This window comes from Podarcis muralis, chromosome 2 (assembly GCF_964188315.1).
Source record: "Podarcis muralis chromosome 2, rPodMur119.hap1.1, whole genome shotgun sequence".
In the NCBI taxonomy this organism is placed as follows: domain Eukaryota; kingdom Metazoa; phylum Chordata; class Lepidosauria; order Squamata; family Lacertidae; genus Podarcis; species Podarcis muralis.
Window position 1 is genome coordinate 104,414,300 of NC_135656.1, and position 14,707 is coordinate 104,429,006.

A 14,707-nucleotide genomic window follows, 5' to 3' on the forward strand; every position below is an offset into this window, starting at 1 on the left:
TCTAGGACCAATCAGACTGCTGCATTCTGAATCCTATTGTTCTGGGCCAATCAGAGTGCTGCCTTTTGGATCCTATTCAACTCAGTACATAACACCTAGCTAACAGGACCAGTGGTCAGGGATGATGGGAATTGTACTCCCAAAACAGGTGGAGGGTCAAGTTTGGCCATGCCTGAACTAGGCCAAGACACTGTGTTGCCTGAGGCAAAGGAGGTGATGGTGCCCTCTCTACTAAAACTGACTGAAACAGCACCTGGATCTTTTCTGCAATACGGGCAATGGGGCTGGGTTCTTCCTTACCACTCACTGAGCTACAGGTCCCAGCACCCTTAAACTATAGCTCTCAGGATTCGGGGGGGGGGGGGAGAGAGATGTGTGTGCACAGCCTGGGTTGCACCCTCAGCAATGTCTTCCAACAATTCCCAGCATTCCCAGTTCCCCATGTTCTCTCCATAGTGGCATTCTCGGTAGTGGTGCCCGCCCTGCGGAACACCCTCCCCTCAGATGTCAAGGAAATAAACAACTATCTGACTTTTAGAAGACATCTGAAGGCAGCCCTGTTTAGGGAAGTTTTTAATGTCTGATGTTTTATCGTGTTTTCAATATTATTTTGGGAGCCAACCAGAGTGGATGGGGAAACCCAGCCAGATGGGCAGGGTATAATTATTATTATTATTATTATTATTATTATTATTATTATTATTATTATTATTATTATATCCATCACCTCACAGTGCCAAAGGTTCTTCAGTGGTTTCCAACCCAAGGCAGGGTGGTGGAATTTTGACTTTTTTGATTCCAGGATGAAAATCTCTTAAAGCTACCACTCATAAGTACTTGCAAATGTATGCAAATTTCAAACCAAGTAGAGGTTAAAAACCCTTACCAAAAGATAATGGAAAAATATTAAAGATGGAAATACTAAAGATGGAAATATTAAAATATTAAAGATGGAAATATTTCTAGCCCACTTTTACCGCTAAAAGTTCCCTATATTATCCATAAAAAAATAAAACAATTTGTTTTTTTAAACATATATTTTTACTGAATTTTCAGAGAAAATACAGTGTCAGCATAAAACATCTTGGCGAGTTGCAAACTGAAACCATGCGATAGACTCCTGAGAGAAAACGGATCCTCTCATTACTAACACTTATTCAACAGAAATTCAGATCAAATCTTGCCTGGCTGAGACAATTATTATGCTTAATGCCAGGATTCTGGAAAACAGATCAAACCAGGATTGTTAAAAAAAGCTTAACAGCTTTTGTAACCTGAATTTTACTTCTAGAAATATGGCAACCCTAACTCAGCAAAGATCTAGTTCTGATTTACCCATGCCTGTACAACAGCCAACATCTCTTACCCCAGGGCCTTGTCCCTCCCTTAAAAGTATGCTGTTTGAAGTGATGTTAGGCAATAAAAGCAAAACTTCGAGGACAAAGCGCATGCAGACCAAATGGAACGGAGTAATATTTACGATGTGACCTGTGCCATCTGCTGGCTTTTGAAAGGAATGCAGATCAAACAACAAAAACGTTGTTTAAAGGTTAAAGGAGCACTTTCCGAGGCATTGCAACCCCTGAACACGAGTTTCTGGAAATTGCAGGTGTTGTGCTCATGTCCACACCTTGCAGGCTTCCCACAGGTATCTGGTCGGCCACTGTGACAGCAAAATGGTGGAATAGACAGGCCATTGGCTGATCCAGAAGCTTCTTAAGGCCTCTGCAGGCATATATGTAATTCTGGGTACCACACCGTTGATTCTGCCTCTAGACTGCATCTTGGGAAATTTAGGGAGATTGCAGATAGTTTGGCGCATGAAGAAGTTAGAATATCCTGAGAACAGAGCTGGTGTGGGAGAAAACTTTTAAATGCTGAAAGTTTATCAGTATTGCAAGACTCAGTTGGTTATAATAATAATATAATAATAATTTATTATTTATACCCTGCCCATCTGGGAAGCTCCCAACAGAATATTAAAAACACGATAAAACACCAGACATCAAAAACTTCCCTAAACAGGGCTGACTTCAGATGTCTTCTAAAAGCCTGAAAGTTGTTTATTTCCTTGACATCTGATGGGAGGGCATTCCACAGGGCGGGCACCACTACCAAGAAGGCCCTCTGCCTGGTTACCTGTAACTTCTCACAGTGAGGGAACTGCCAGAAGGCCTTTGGCTCTGGACCTCAGTGTCTGAGCTGGTTGGAGCGTGGTGCTGATAATGCCAAGGTTGCAGGTTCAATCGCCTTATGGGACAGCTGAATATTCCTGCAATGCAGGGGGTTGGGCTAGATGATCCTCAGGGTCTCTTCCAACTCTACCATTCTATGATTCTCTATCGTTCTCCGAGAGAGGTATATAGCAATAACGAAAGCCTTTGGGGCCATGCAGTAGGTGCACTGAAAGAACTGGAGCCACAATATTTAAATCAAATACATTTCCATCCTTAAGCCCAGCAGCAAGTCAACCCTCTATCCAATTAAAAGTGGGCGAAGTATTTTACTTGTGTGTCGCCTTTGTGTTTTGGTTCCCCACCGGCAACCTTTTTATTTCTTCCTCAAGCTCATTCTGGGAGTGGGGCCAGCCAACCTCTTCAGCAGCCACATGGCGCAAGACGACAAGGAGTAGCTCCTCTGAATTCTGGGACGGCCAGTATTGTTCCATTCAACGCTGGCTCCCCAAGACTTCTTCAAAGAAATGTTAGATCTTTGGGCTGATAACTAAATAAAAAAATTTAAGCTGCCAAGATGAAGCACATTGGGGGGAGGGGGCTTAAGATGGCACCACATCAAGTTAAAGGTGGCGTTTTCACATGCAGGAGTGGGGAGAAGAAAGTGGGATTGCTCAGGCTGACCCTGACCTACATTCAATCATTTGAAGATTAGAAGCGCCTTGAACCAGTTGCAAAGAGAATGACAGTGACAACTCTGTTCCTGGATCCAGAAAGGTTGGCCACGGTTCTTTGTGCATCGGTGACTTCGAGACCGGATCTCTGCAATGTGCTGTATGTGGGGGGTTCCTTTGAGCCTGATCTGGAAGCTTCCGTTAGCGCAGAATGATATGGCGTGATGGCAGCCAGCAGTGAGACCCTGTCGGCATATGACACCTCTGATCAGAGACCTGCACTGGTTGCCAATTTGGGCCAAGTTCAAGGTGTTACGATTGGTATATAAAGCCCTTAACAGCTTGGAACCAGCTTAACTGCAAGATTGCCTTACCTCACGTGAGCAGACTTGGCTGCTTCGATCTGCATAACTGGCACTGCTACAGGTGCCGCATGAAACTCAAATCTACCCTTGTAAACAGAAATCTGGTATTTTAGTGTGGCAGCCCCTAAGCTTTGGAACTCCCTGCCTATTGACACCAGGCAGGCATCTTCATTGTACTGTTTGATGCCTGCTTAAAACATTCTTGTTTAGACAAGTCTACACACTGTAGGGACACAGGTGGCACTGTGGGTTAAACCACAGAGCCCTTGTTGTTGTTTAGTCGTTTAGTCGTGTCCGACTCTTCGTGACCCCATGGACCAGAGCACGCCAGGCACCTCTGTCCTCCACTGCCTCCCGCAGAGCCTAGGACTTGCCAATCGGAAGGTCGGTGGTTCGAACCCCCGCGACAGGGTGAGCTCCCGTTGTTCGGTCCCTGCTCCTGCCCACCTAGCAGTTTGAAAGCACGTCAAAGTGCAAGTAGATAAATAGGTACTGCTCCAGCGGGAAGGTAAACGGTGTTTCCGTGTGCTGCTCTGGTTCGCCAGAAGCAGCTTAGTCATGCTGGCCACATGACCCAGAAGCTCCCTCAGCCAATAAAGCGAGGTGAGCGCCGCAACCCCAAAGCCGGTCACGACTGGACCTAAAGGTCAGGGGTCCCTTTACCTTTACCTTTACCTTTACACAGTGTATAGAATATTGACGTGCTTTGATCTAGCTTTTAGCTTATCAATGATTTCATTTTTTAAAATTTTTTAAACAGTTTAACACTGTTTTACATGAAGAAATTTGTTGGGGTTTTCTTTCTGTAAACTGCTTCGATATTTTATCAGTACTGTGGACGCGGGTGGTGCTGTGGGTAAAACCTCAGTGCCTAGGACTTGCCGATCGTAAGGTCGGCGGTTCAAATCCCCGCGGCGGGGTGAGCTCCTGTCAACCTAGCAGTTCGAAAGCACTCCTAAGTGCAAGTAGATAAATAGGGACCGCTTTATAGCGGGAAGGTAAACGGCGTTTCCGTGTGCGGCGCTGGCCCGCCAGATGCAGCTTTGTCACGCTGGCCACGTGACCCGGAAGTGTCTTTGGACAGCGCCGGCTCCCGGCCTCTTGAGCGAGATGAGCGCGCAACCCTAGAGTCGGTCACGACTGGCCTTCGGGCAGGGGTACCTTTACCTTTTATATAAATCTTGTGGGACGAATTTGGAAAAAAGGTTAGAATGGTGTCTTTGTTGTTTAGTCGTTTAGTCGTGTCCGACTCTTCGTGACCCCATGGACCAGAACACGCCAGGCACCCCTGTCCTCCACTACCTCCCGCAGTTTGGTCAAACCCATGCTGGTAACCTCGAAAACACTATCCAACCATCTTGTCCTCTGTCGCCCCCTTCTCCTTGTGGTCCTATGCAAATGGGGAATGTGTGAGGCGGTCTGCATGCCATTATGTTTCCCAGGCACTCTGAAAGAGCTAGGGCCTGCTGCCATGATCCCCACTTCCTCCCCCCTCCCCTTGGTGTAGCATCCCTGAATAGGCCATATAAAAAAGGGCTATAGCCATACTCCTGTGTAAAGACCATGGCTCAGAATCTGTCTCTCGAGCCTGGAAAACATTCTGGCTTTGAGCCACAATTAGCGTATCAGGCTATCTACTGCCGCAACAGCTTTAAATTCCATGAACTCGAAACGGACAGATGTTCTGATTTTCTTTGGCCTCTGCTCATTTCTATCCCTTTTAACAGCACGTGATTCTTTTCCAGATGGTTATCAGCAGGTTTTTGCCCAGTAGATGCACCTGTTTGCAGCAGCAACACACAAATAGGAAAAGTAGACTGTAGCCAGGGTCTTGATCTCCACCCCCTCAAAAGCAGTTTTGTGACGTGGGAGTCTGCTAAAAAGAACCAAAAGGTAGTCTGAAATCTTAGTGGGGTGTGTGCTCCTACTAGAGCTTTGTGGATACCAGCCTATAGTTGCATTTTCCCTTAAGTCAAATATATCTGCTTTCGAATCCCCATCCAGTTGAAAAAGCTTCTTGTGTTATTATTTTTGTGCGTGTTTTTAAACTGCTTTTGGATGTTTTTATTATATTTTGGACATCGCCTTGGCATATATATATGTGGAAGGTGATTAGTAAACAATAACCTCACTGTACGAAACAGAAGATTGCCTCCCGACAGCTGGGGCTGTCAACAGACCCCAGGTTTCTTTGAAGGGGTTTTAAGAAAATGAGTAATCATTATCAGCAGGGTTGTAACAATTGGTTTTAAACTCAGGAGCCAGATTTTCTAGGCACCAGCCTGGAAAATGGGAGATGGAACCTGAGTGAACCAACGTCAAGAGGAAAAATTACATCTTGTGGCACTATTATTTTTTATTATTACAGCATAAACTTCTGTGGATGCGAGTGCATTTCATCAGAGGTGTGAAGTTGTAGCAGGTGTGCATGTGCGCCATATAATCTCTACACATACAAATATTGGGGGGGGGGGGGAGTGGAAATTGCAAGCAGTGAGGAAAATAAAATACATTTCTGAAGTCCACTGATTCTATTTATCCTATACAGAATGTAGAGCAAGACTGTGGATACATATGGCTTCTATTATGTTTCCGAGCACAATTCAAAGTGTTGGTGCTGACCTTCAAAGCCCTAAACGGCCTCGGTCCAGTATATCTGAAGGAGCGTCTCCACCCCCATCATTCAGCCCGGACACTGAGGTCCAGCGCCCAGGGCCTTCTGGCCGTTCCCTCGCTGCAAGAAGCCAAGTTACAGGGAACCAGGCAGAGGGCCTTCTCTGTAGTGGCACCCGCCTTGTAGAATGCCCTCCCACCAGATGTCAAAGAGAACAACAACTACCAGACTTTTAGAAGACATCTGAAGGCAGCCCTGCTTAGGGAAGCTTTTAATGTTTGATGCATTACTGTATTTTAATATTTTGTTGGAAGCCACCCAGAGTGGCTGGGGAAGCACAGCCAGATGGGTGAGGTATAAATAATATATATTATTATTATTATTATTATTATTATTATTATTATTATTATTTTATTATTATTACATTGGTAGTTGAGAAGGTGAACGCACCATTTATGATGTTGCTGACTCAGCCACATCAACCATTATTTAATTCACCTGTTCACCTTCCAGAGTACAATATACGCCATCGTCCAAATGCCATCCACTTCAGCTGCCTAGTATTTCTCTAACTGCCTTAACACAGAGAAAACTTCAAGCAAGTTTATTTGGAAGAACGATTTCAATTTTCTGGATTAAAATGCGTTTAGCATAAAATTGTTTTTGCTTTGGCGATAAGAGTGTAAAAATCAAAAGCTTAAAATCGAAATGATTGGCTATGTTTTGCCTCCATGCATAGAGGCAGAGCATAGCCTCCCGAATACCAGTTGTTGGAAGGCGCAGAAGGGGAAAGGGCTCTTGGGCTCAGGTCTTGCTTTCGGGTTTCATCTGGGTGGCCCCAGGGAGAACAGGGATGCTGGAACAAATGGGCCGCTGGCCTGATCCAGCAGCCTCTTATCGCAAGCTTCATCAACATGATTGTGATTATTGCATTAACTGCAATGCAGCTACAGCATCAAAGAGGCTATTACAGTGAGGAAACATACTGTACCATATTGTTAAAAGGTAAAAGGACCCCTGACCATTAGGTCCAGTCGTGGCCGACTCTGGGGTTGCGGCGCTCGTCTCGCTTTACTGGTCGAGGGAGCCGGCGTACAGCTTCCGGGTCATGTGGCCAGCATGACTAAGCCGCTTCTAGCGAACCAGAGCAGGCACGGAAACGCCGTTTACCTTCCCGCCGGAGTGGTACCTATTTATCTACTTGTACTTTGACGTGCTTTTGAACTGCTAGGTTGGCAGGAGCAGGGACCAAGCAACAGGAGCTCACCCCGTCGCGGGGAATCGAACCGCTGACCTTCTGATCGGCAAGTCCTAGGCTCTGTGGTTTAACCCACAGCGCCACCCACGTACCATATTGTTACCAGAGGACAAAACAGGGCAAATTAAGGACACCAAATTGGAGGTTTCTTTATGGAAAATCCTCTGCTTACATGGTAGGAGATCTGGTAAGGCGTTATAATTTCACGAACGGTGATTCTTTCTAGAAGCCATCATTATGGCGAACCTTGCTATTCAGATGCAATCAATGTGCTATGTGATTACATACTGCTTTGCGTTCTGCATTTCGTAACTAAATTCTTCTCAGTTAGTAAAGAGAATAAATTTTCACCAGCTTGAGTCGTAGAAAACCTTTTTTTAAATAATTAATATGTGTGTGCCTTGCGCTTCAAAAAGAAAAACTTTGCTTGGGGGAGGCCGCTAGACTGGAAAACCAATTCATTTAAGAAAAATGAAGTCAGTGACTTTGAAGCTTAGGAATGGAAATCAGGGAATTTTGAGACAGGGCTTAATCTGCCATAAATTGGCCAAACCTTTTTTTAAAAAAAACTGCTCTCCCACAGCAAATCTAATAAGTGGGAGCTGCAACAAAATGTTGCAGTGTAGAGTGCTGAGGAGCCCCCTTTCCTCCTTCACCAGTAAGCCAGTTTCTGTGGCCATTATGCCCAGTCATCACTGGACTGCTTTGGGGGGGGGCAGCCCTCCTTAGTTTCCCTCCCCCTAAAGAGTTTCTGCAAATTTAAGGGTTACCCAAAGTATGCTGATGCCCCCCACCCACCCTGTTCTTTGGCCTACGTAAGACACAACACTCAGGCCTGAATCTGAATTAGAATGGTGGTGATACAAGTCTGTTTGCCAGTATAATTTGGCCTATTCCTAGATAAGAAAGCCCAATGAAAGCAAACATCAAACTATGCTTACCAATACTACTTGGGAGTCCCCTAATGCCTGAGGAGCAATGGGTGTACTTTTTATAGCTGAAGGGGGGCGTTCTTTTCTGTAAAGGGTTGCATTACCTTAAAGGTAAAGGGACCCCTGACCATTAGGTCCAGTCGTGACCGACTCTGGGGTTGCAGCGCTCATCTCGCTTTATTGGCCGAGGGAGCTGGCGTACAGCTTCCAGGTCATGTGGCCAGCATGACTAAGCCGCTTTTGGCGAACGAGAGCAGCACACGGAAATGCTGTTTACCTTCCCGCCAGAGCGGTACCTATTTATCTACTTGCACTTTGACGTGCTTTCGAACTGCTAGGTTGGCAGGAGCAGGGACCGAACAACGGTGCTCACCCTGTCGCGGGGATTTGAACCACCGACCTTCTGATCGGCAAGCCCTAGGCTCTGTGGTTTAGACCACAGTGCCACCCAGGTCAATACTACAGAACAGCATAGCTTATCATTAAACCAGTGCTGAGTTCTGTCCCTTTCAATAACACCCAATTAAATGTATCTGCATCTATCAATGTAGAATTGGGCATCACTCATCTGAGAAATCCTAAGCATTAAGGGTATCAGCAAACCATGCCTTTATGTACATCCATTGTTGCAAGGAGGGGACAGGAAGGCTAATGTGTGGGGAACCTGTGGCCCCCTCCAGGACACCGGCTCCCATCAGCTCAGCCAGCATGCTCAAAGGTCAGGGGTGGTGGGAGCTGTAGCCTAGCAACAGCTGAAGGGCCACAGGTCCCCTACCCCTGGAGTAATGGACCATTTACAGTTGTGTTCCTGCATCTTATGTTGGTTTCTTCCTCAAATAGGCACTAGAATTGAGGAGGAGCTTCTTCTCCCCCACAGAGGTGTGTCTCAATTGTGGCTCAAGATATGTGAACTGGAGACCAATGAATTATCGGCAGGCTGCTCTACATTTGCTTCCACTGCATGTGACTGATATTAAGAACACAATCGGGTAGTTTCTCTGCAACCCAAGACTCTCACCCCCATCTCCTCATTATTCAACATCTCCGAAGGACAAAAGGGCTTTAAAAAGACAAGGCAGACACAGTAAGCTGGGTTCTGAAGCACCATTTTTTATGTAGAATGGCAGAGCGGGGGTCATCTGCTACAATTCCAAAACCAAGGAAAGAAAACTTTCACTTCATTTAAAAAATAAAAGACAGGTCGGGGTTTTTTTGTTCCCTTTCCCTCCTTGGTGAAAACATAATACTCAAAAAGTCGCCTCGCGTCACACGAGGCTGTTCCAAAAAATATACAAACACTGAAACCGGGAACGGTGGGCTGGCTGCATATGTAACATCAAAACAGAGAACTTCAGAAAGCGTCCTGCACAAAGAAATTGAATGGGAGAGAAATCTGCTCTTGCGAGGCAGCCAGGCGGTGTTTCAAACCCATAATACCAAAGTGTTCTGTTTGCTTCTCCTCCCACATAGTGCCAGGGAGTCACAGGTGAGAAGTAACCAATGGCCAGAGAAAAATATATGTCTATATAATGTTATATCAAGGTTTACAGCACGTTGGTAAAATGGCAGGTGGCCACAAGTTCAGGGCTGGAGAGGAGATCCACTTCCATGAAAGGACACCAGGTTTGTGCTTGGCAATGTAGAAACGTTGAGAAGGGCCGCCACACACACCATACCTTGTGCTGGCCCCGCCGTAGTCTGGCTGGCAGAATCTAGCTACTCTGCAGGCGGCGTCTACCAGGAAAGACAGCATCCGAAACACAAAGGACCAAGGAGAAGGTCGTGGTGTGCTACATAAACGAAGGCCGCCTCTGTGGCTCCTATGTCCTTCGGGCGCAAAAAGGTACAATTCAAAGTGCTTTGCATATGGAGACTTGGCAGAGGCAGAGAGACAGCCGGGAGACACAGTGGTTTTGCAATGCCTTGTGTTTTAACAACTGTTTCCACAGACCCTCCCCGTTCCGGGCACTCGCGTAGCAGCAATACCCTGTCCGAGCGATAGGAAGAAAAACAGGGGGAAGGGATATTTCCAGACCATCGTTCTCCACAGAGAGAGCTCCCCAAGGGCCTGCCCATGACATTTTAGCACTTCCGATCCCTGCTGGCACAGCCACAGCGAAGCATTTCGCACGACTGGTGGGGATCGGTCTGGGTCCTGCAAACCATGCGGCGAAGGCGACTGGTCTTTGGCTTGCCTTAATCCACCACCTCCAATCTACTCTGGTAGGAGACGCATAACAAGGGAAGCAGGAAGGAGGCAGGTTGGCCATGCCCAATCGCCTCCCAACTCCCAAAGACAAGGCTGCGCAATGAGAAGCATGGGGCTCACTCACAAAGACAGGGGAAGATTCTTAAAGCGACAGGAGCCCCTTGGAATCCTCACACAAGACTGCAGGGACCACAAATAGAGTGGTACATGCAAAAGCTCCTTTCTTGCAAATGTCAGGGGTGGGGCTGGTCAACACGGCCCCAATCACACTATGGGCATAGCCAGGACTTTTTTTGGGGGGGGGGGGGTTAGAACACCCACCTGCCTGGCTCGCTCTAGCAGATTCAGAATGAAACGTCCCAACAGATGTCTTAAATCGCTTTCTTTGGACCCCACGCTCTGAAAAAACCTGTCAAAACCTTTCTACAATTTCTACTTTTAGTTAACTATTTTTATTTATTCACTTGATGGGGGGGGGCAGCTGCCCCCCTGGCTATGCCCATGACTCACAATGGAATGCATGTGCAGTTTGAGTGAGCAGGGCTACAGACCCCCCGCCCCAAAGCAGAACTAGCCTGTCACAAGAGACTAAGAATAGGAGACTGAGCAGCTAAGTGCATGTAATATCTTGTAAGTACTCCTAATCCCGCTTCCCTCTTCCAGGTGTCCGTACCCACTCAGCCGCGGCATTTATTCACATTTATCGCATCCAGAGCCTCCACATGCCCAGCAAGCCAAGAGCGCGTGAAGCATGTTCTCAGCTTGCAAATGCACTTGCTAACTCCCAACCACAGGGCGCACAGAATAGGTAATCCCTTATAAAATGCAAGCGTCACGAAGAACAGCTCAATCCGAGACCATTCGGATGCATGCTTTCTGGTACTGGAGCCGTGGAATTGCGAGTAGCGTTGGACAGAACCTGGCCAGGGGCCTGTGCAGCCAAGGACCTCGCCTGCCCCTTCCAATTGCCTCTCTCCCCCAAAAGGCACTCAATACCGTGCAGAAGTGAATCCAGCGATCACCTCTAAGTGAACAAAAGCCGTTCAAGCCCAGAGATCCAAGTATGCGAGGGCTCAGTCGACAACGCAAAAGAGCCATCCTGGGAAATCTCCAGCTGATTCAGTTTAGGAAATCGCAGGGTGGAGGAACAGGACAGTGCAGACAGCTGCTCAGGACCCAAAGATGAAAGCTCTGAGAAGTCACTGCCAGATAGCCACGTCGTAACCTCTCCTATGGGAGGCTGGAGATCAATACATACGTCAACGTGTGACGTCGTCTCATACCTAGCACCCAACGCATAATAGCCTTCTCTGGCAGTTAACTCTCTAAGGTCGCTTTGCCTAAAATTAATCTTCCCCTGCCCCGAAAGATGCTTTTGAAACTGGGATGCTGGCGCTGTGACCTAGCGGACATGGGTACATGCAAAGAAGCACCCGCAGCTCAGTGGCAGAGAATCTGCTTTCCATGCAGAAGTCCACTGGTGCAACCCCAGCATCTTCAGTTAAAAAGGAAACAGGGCTTGGGGAAAGACCCTAGCTTGAGACTCTGAACAACCAGCACCAGTCCAAAGAGAGAATACTTGGCAGATAGACATATAGGATAGATCTCAGGAAATCAGATCTATTGTGCCGCGTGAGGGTGGCTACTCCAGAGACACCTGGAAACTGAGTAGCAGAGGTTGCATGCATGAGCTGAGCGCTGGCCCCATTTCCCCATGCCCAAAATTAAATGGCACTCTTGATGGCGGAGGTCTACATGCACTTTTGCCACCAGTCCCGTTTTTAAGCACCCACCACGATGAGATACGGCCTCCCCTCTTAGCATTCTTTTAAGTAGTAAGATCGTTTTAGTTGGAAAGCTTGCTACTGAAGCGGCGAGCAACTGGGGGTCATCACAGGTTCTCCCCCACTTCAGCTGATGGGCATTAAGAGGCTGGGGGAATTCTTCCCATGCAAGAGACCATTCATCTCCTCGCGCTAACTTATTGCAGTGAACCACGTGGGCTTCTCAAGCATCAACCAGGGAGAGGAAATATTACAGGCTAAGTAGATGTGACCATTGTAAAGGCACAAAAAGCTATCTAGATTCCTGCTTAAGTTTTCTTTAGAGTTATGTCTTTACCGGGCTAAGTGCCATGGTGCTAGTGTCTTTGGGGAACAGAACGTTTCGCTGCAGCAGATTGAAAACCTGCTTCCTAGAAGACCTTCTTGACCTCGTCCCTGGGGTTTCCCCGAGCCTGAATGGAAGAGCTTTCGTCTTGCACTATTCATGAACTGCTTATGCGTTACGCTGCCCTTCCAGGCTAATTTTAACATTGCAAAACCAAAAGGAGAGGTTGAGCCACAACAAATAAACTCAAAAATTGATGGCTTATCCATATAAGCAATCTGCCTGATGAATTTCCATTTAAAAAATCCTTTTCCTTTTCAGGTGAGAAAGAACTCTCTGATAGTAAGAGCTGCTAGACGGTGGAACAAAGCACCTTGGAAGGTGGCAGATTATCTTGCATTGGAGATTTTTTAACAGGGGCTGGGTGGCCATCTGTCAGGGGTTCTTTAGTTGTGATTCCTGCGTTGAAGAGGATCAGACTAGATGATCTGTACCAGGCTGAGAACTTATCTGTTGTTGTTGGTTTGTTTTTTTGGTTGGGTTTTGTTGTTGTTGTTTTGTTGCTTTCTGTTTCTTTTTACAGCTCTCACCCCAGGACATTTACAGAGGGACTTGGTACACACACACATGTACACATCCAGCCAATGTCACATTTGGTCTTTAGGGCAAAGAGGACTAATCTCCCTTTACTGCCTGCAAAGAGGTTACGGAGCCTCATTTAATTGCCATATATGTTGCTATCTCTGTTCCTCTTATCGATCCAAGATATTGGTTCAGCCAGATGTTGTGGAAACTTCAACTCCCATCAGCCCCAAGCAGCACGGCCAATGGTCAAGAATGTTGGGAGTTGCAGTCCAACAACATCTGGGTGTGTGTGTCAGAGTTTCCCCCCTGTGCTGTAACAACTGTTCCTTCCTTAAGAACACAATCCAGGTACGCAGAGTTTTGTGAGTTGGCTAGGAATTCCCTCGGCAAGCCGCAACTCCTCCAACGAAAACGACAAACCCTCAAGGACACCTGAGCAGGTGGAAGTCACACAGTTGAAGCCAGACTATGCTCCTACGCAGTCGTGAGTACAACAGGTGCACAGATCAAGAACCAAGGCTTCACCAAAAGCTGTTCCAGGAGGAAAACAGTCTCCTCTAGAAGCAGATTTGTTTGTGTACTGACACACCCAACTGCCACCCAGTCACGACTTTGCCAGGCACTTGGTGTGAGTGTGCGCACGCACATGAATGGCATCGTCAAGAAACTTGCCCCTAGCACATTCCCTATTGGAAGAGCAGAACAGAAAGGACTGAAAAGAGCGCTCTTAAAGCATCTACAGCAGCTTGGTGGAAGGGAGGGGGAAGTCCCCCCGTTTTCCTCTTGCCCTACCAGCAAGATAAGTACCGTATTTTTCGCCCTATAGGACGCACTTTTCCCCCTCCAAAAATGAAGGGGAAATGTGTGTGCGTCCTATGGGGCGAATGTAGGCTTTCGCTGAAGCCTGGAGAGCGAGAGGGGTCAGTGCGCACCGACCCCTCTCGCTCTCCAGGCTTCAGGAAGCTCTGCGCAACCCTCGGGAGACCGGCTCCGAGGGTTGCGCAGAGCTGCCTGCAGTCCCGGGCTCAGCGCAGCTCTGCGCGGCCACCGGGAGCCGGGCGCGAAGTCCCGCCCCGCTCCGGATGGCCGTGCAGAGCTGCCTGCAGTCCTGGGCTCAGCGCAGCTCTGCGCGGCCACCGGGAGCCGGGCGCGAAGTCCCGCCCCGCTCCCGATGGCCGCGCAGAGCTGCCTGCAGTCCCGGGCTCAGCGCAGCTCTGCGCGGCCACCGGGAGCCGGGCGCGAAGTCCCGCCCCGCCCCGGATGGCCGCACAGAGCTGCCTGCAGTCCTGGGCTCAGCGCAGCTCTGCGCGGCCACCGGGAGCCGGGCGCGAAGTCCCGCCCCGCTCCCGATGGCCGCGCAGAGCTGCCTGCAGTCCCGGGCTCAGCGCAGCTCTGCGCGGCCACCGGGAGCCGGGCGCGAAGTCCCGCCCCGCCCCGGATGGCCGCACAGAGCTGCCTGCAGTCCCGGGATCAGCGCACTTCTCCCCATCGCCAGCCCCACAAGCTCGGGGGACAGCGGGGAGGCAGAGCGTGCCTTCCCGCTGTTCCCCGACCTGGTTCTTCCAGTTCTTCCTGGGGGGAAAATAATTTTTTTTTTCTTTATTTCCCCCCAAAAAAACTAGGTGCGTCCTATGGGCCGGAGCGTCCTATGGGGCGCAAAATACGGTACCTAACTCAGAAGTGATCGCAGAAAGGAAAGCTATTATCCTTTGGAGAGAATGTTTTCTGAAAGCAGCTTAACTGGGGCAGGCCCAAGTGCTGGAGCTGTAGCCAGAAGAGGCGAGATG